Source organism: Triticum aestivum, unplaced genomic scaffold (assembly GCF_018294505.1).
Source record: "Triticum aestivum cultivar Chinese Spring unplaced genomic scaffold, IWGSC CS RefSeq v2.1 scaffold108178, whole genome shotgun sequence".
Lineage (NCBI taxonomy): Eukaryota > Viridiplantae > Streptophyta > Magnoliopsida > Poales > Poaceae > Triticum > Triticum aestivum.
Genome location: NW_025227861.1, coordinates 646 through 4,645, shown reverse-complemented (window position 1 = coordinate 4,645; position 4,000 = coordinate 646). Strand labels below are relative to the sequence as shown.

The following is a 4,000-nucleotide window of genomic DNA, read 5'->3' as shown; positions in this document are numbered from 1 at the left end:
GAAAGCAGTCCAGAGCTTCTTCAAGGCAGGGCAGCCCAGCAACAACTTCACAATCAAGACGCATGTGAGGAAAAATTCTCTCTTGATTGTAGAGGATACAAGAGTAGTAGTTGCACTGTTGATGGCTCCAAAAGCGATCTGAAGAGATCTTTGGCTTCGAGTATGGGTTCTTGTCTTTGTCAAAGAAGGTATTGTGTGCCCTGAAGTTGTTTACGCTGAATGATCCTGGCGATGTAGAAACACCTGGAAGCCTTGGCAGCCTCGACTTTGGCTTCTGAACTTGTGGTTGCTGCTCCACATGATAATCATATTGTGGTTCAGGAGCAGTGCAGGAACCATGATTGGCCAGCAAACTATGACCAACTCCCCATCATGATTGTAAGCCGTTTCCATAGTGTGAGGCCTTGGGGGAGGAATAGCGCCATCAGTGGGGACCGACATCACAGAAGCTTCAGGATTCACATTGGCTTCAGGCACAACATTAGCTTCAGGCTCCACATGGTCTTCAGCCAAGACAGGGTCATTGGCTTTAGCAGTGTTTGTGGCAGTCATTGTTCTCAACCTCCATTTGGTCAATGACCGGAGGGTCTGGGACAATCACATTCTCCTCGAGGATGACTTGGTCTGTAGCTGGGGGTTTGGCAACTCTTGCTTCTCTTCTTTATTCTTCTTCGGCTGATGCAGCCGGTATGTCTTCAGTAGCTTTAGCTTCAGACTCTGGAACCGTCACAGAAGGATTCTCTTCAGGGAACACTTGACGTGCCACTGAGTTGGATTGTTGTGAATCTTCTTATGGGATGGTTGACATGGAGCCGGATGTCCTGAGACCTTTGCGAAGCCGTTGAAACACAGGTGACACCTTTGGTGATGGAGTGGTCTCCATGTAGTTGTCGGCATTCAGTACCGCATTGGTAACTTGTGCTGGGGGAGTATGGGGTGTTTCATCTTAAACAGGGGTTTCTTCTTGAGGGCGCATAACCCAGGAATCATCTTGAGTAATTGGCATCAATGGACGACCAATGCTAATGTATTCACTGCTCGTTGGAGCAGGCGATGATACCAAGTGGTGCTCGAGTTGAGGAAGAACTTCATCATCAACAACATTGTCTTCATGACCAATGTCTTCAGCTGCGTTGGGGTCAACATCTGGAACTTGTTCATCTTCATGAGCCTCTATGGAAGCAGGCTGGTGGATCACAACACGTCGATCTTGGTTGGTGGTAGCTAGAGGAGCAACTGAGATAGGTTCAACGATGAGAGGTTGAGAGGCCGTAGCACGCTCTTTCTTTGAAGACTTAGTTCCCTTAGTCTTCAACTTTTTCTTGGAAGGGGCATCGTCAGATGCGTCCTTGCACTTGCGCTTCTTGGCTTCGGCTTCAGCTGCCCTTGTCTTCTTCAGCTCTGAAGCTACTGAGGTGACCTTAGGCTTCGAGCCTGTCATGCTGGCAGGGAAGACAATGCGAGGTTCTTCCTGCATTGGTGCTTCAGTTTGGGTCACAGTAGGCTTCTTTTGTTTGGCAGCCATCCTAGGATCGATGTCAGGGCGCCCAAGAGCTTTGCGCTTCTCAGCTTCACTGTTTGCTTGAACGCATTTCTGAGCGAAATACTTCATGCGCTCTCGTGAGCCTTTAGCTTCAGTGCGCTTCTTGTGAAATTCCTCCTTGAGGTCATGCAACATCTTCTTGAAGATTTGAACATCTACCGCACTGAGCTTGGCCATGTTCTTCATGAAGTGATCCTTCTCATAATCGATTTTGTTCTTGAGCTCGACAATCTTCTGAGCCAAGGCCAACTCACTAGCAATGGATCCGTGAAATGTGACGCTGATGTCCACCAGAATCTGAAGATCATCAATACTGATGCGTTGGTCGTCGAACCACTCATCGGTGAAGTTGTTCAGAATGTCAACATCAAAGAGGGGCATGTCGTTGAAGATTTCCGCCTCTTGCTTGCTCTTGATAAGCATCTCAAGAGCATCATCACCAAGATCTTCATTGCTAGATAGATCAATGGTGTCATCTTCGTTGCGCAGAACAGCAAACAGAGTCAGGGGTTGCCCAGTGGCCTTCTTGGGCAATGGCTTCTTGGTCCTCTTGGACATGCGAGATAAATCTTCAAACTGCACACTGGATTCAAGCGGTGTAGACTTCAGAGTCTTCCTGGTTGAAGCTTTTGGTGAAGCATATGACTTTGAAGCTTTTGCCTTCTTCTTCTTTTTGTCCTTTGGAGGTGAGGGAGCATCTTCAGAATCAACTTCTCCAGCAGATTGCTCCACAGCTGCTCTCTGAGCAGCAATGTGAGATAGAAGCCCATCAAAATTGGCGAAGGGGCCAATTTTGTTCTCATTAGCTTCACGTGTCCCATCAGATCTTGGAGCCGAGGGGCCAGGGTTGAAGTTGAGGCGAAACTCCTTTTGGTTCTTGACAGCTGAATCTTTTGCAAATTGATAGTTGTGTTTGAAAAGATTGTCTTCACGACACCATAACAGAGAAGATGGGTCGGTGTTTTCAGGCTGTGGTCCTCTGACCGTACAAGGATAGAATTTTCGCTCAATGGCTTCATCCTTGATCTTTGGCACCAAGCCTCAGTACAGACAGTCACCCCATGGGCGCTTGCTGGCATTATTTTCAGCATATTCAAGCGTTACAAACCTGTACTTGAACCATTCCTCAGCCCAATATCTTCTGATGCACTGAATCCGGTTCTTGCACTGATTGTAATTTTCCTCAGGATCCGACTTGTACAGTTCATATGGATCAGGAGGCAGATCAAGTGCAGTGTTGCCACGGCGTTGCTTGCGACCTTTCCGTGCAGACTTTTCTGAAGCCATAATATTCAGACTAATTGGCTTCAACACAGTGAAAGGCTTCCGTCTACTGGTCAGACAAGAACTGGCTTAAGGAGATTTGATGTGACGTTGTAAGTATTCTGCAAATGAATGCAGACTATGAGAACCAAGGGATTCTCCCACAGACATGTACCTGTGACAGTATTAGAGATGCGAGGGAAGGGGAAGAGGTCATATGCATTCTCAGAAGATTTTGAAGATAAATCAGTTTAGAAGACATTGACCTCACAGTGCGAAGACATTCACTTATTTGAAGAGAGTTAGTTCTAGATTTGTACGAATCCATGAAGAAGCTAAAAAATAAATTGGATGCGTGATTATGAATGGGTTACGTGGTGGCTAAAGGAGCTCAAAAGTAAAACTGCATATTGTTTATAGGTGCTTTGGAACAAAATTCTGTTGGTGAAAAAACGAGTTGCATGCATGAGTCAAAAAGAAAAAAAAGGATTTTGTGTCTGTCAGACAACCAGTGGGCCACCCTGCACAGACAAGGCCTGGCAGGAACGATCCTCTATAGCCGTCGGATCCATCCAACAGAAGAATCCTGGCCGTTATAATCACGCTCTGGACCAGTGGTCAGAATACATCAACCAGACTGAAGTGCTTGCCTCCTTATTGGTAAAGGATGCAGCGGTACGAGCCTATAGAACAGATCCTGTTCAAGTAAGGTCGTGCTGTGAACTGCAGCACCGCGCCTTATAAACCGGTTCCGCTCGCTGTAAACTTCCGAGGTGGGACTAATGTGTGCCGTGCAACGCTGCAGCGCAGCGCCTCCCAGGTGGGGGACGAGAAGGACTCGTGGCTCTTGGCCCATGAAGTTGGTCTGGGGAATAAACAGAGCCCGGCCCATCTAAGAAATCATGTCTCTCGTTGCTTTCATTTTTCTTTTGTTTTACACCTGTTGCATCGGCTTTATTTCCCCTTTTGTTCAACATCTGTTAAATGCTGCCTTGTTTGTCACTGCTCGTATTATTTTGTTCTTAGTCATTACTTGTTCCTCCGTTCTACTAGATTATTTGAAGCTTCTAAATTTTTCAAAGACATTGTTACATTGGTCTTAGTCTAGAAAGAAATGCCAACATTGTTACATTGGTCCTGTGCATGTGCACGCAACACTATGTACTGTCAGCAGAAGACCAACTCTAGTCAATT

General features: G+C 46.5%; 1 non-coding gene across 1 annotated transcript; it reads right to left on the bottom strand.

The window, feature by feature from the left end:
* Window positions 1-3,300: 3,300 nt before the first annotated feature.
* On the bottom strand, window positions 3,301-3,521 carry LOC123172867 (small nucleolar RNA U3). The gene has a single exon (XR_006485769.1). It is a non-coding gene; the product is annotated as a small nucleolar RNA U3 (small nucleolar RNA).
* Between the last annotated feature and the right edge of the window lie 479 nt (window positions 3,522-4,000).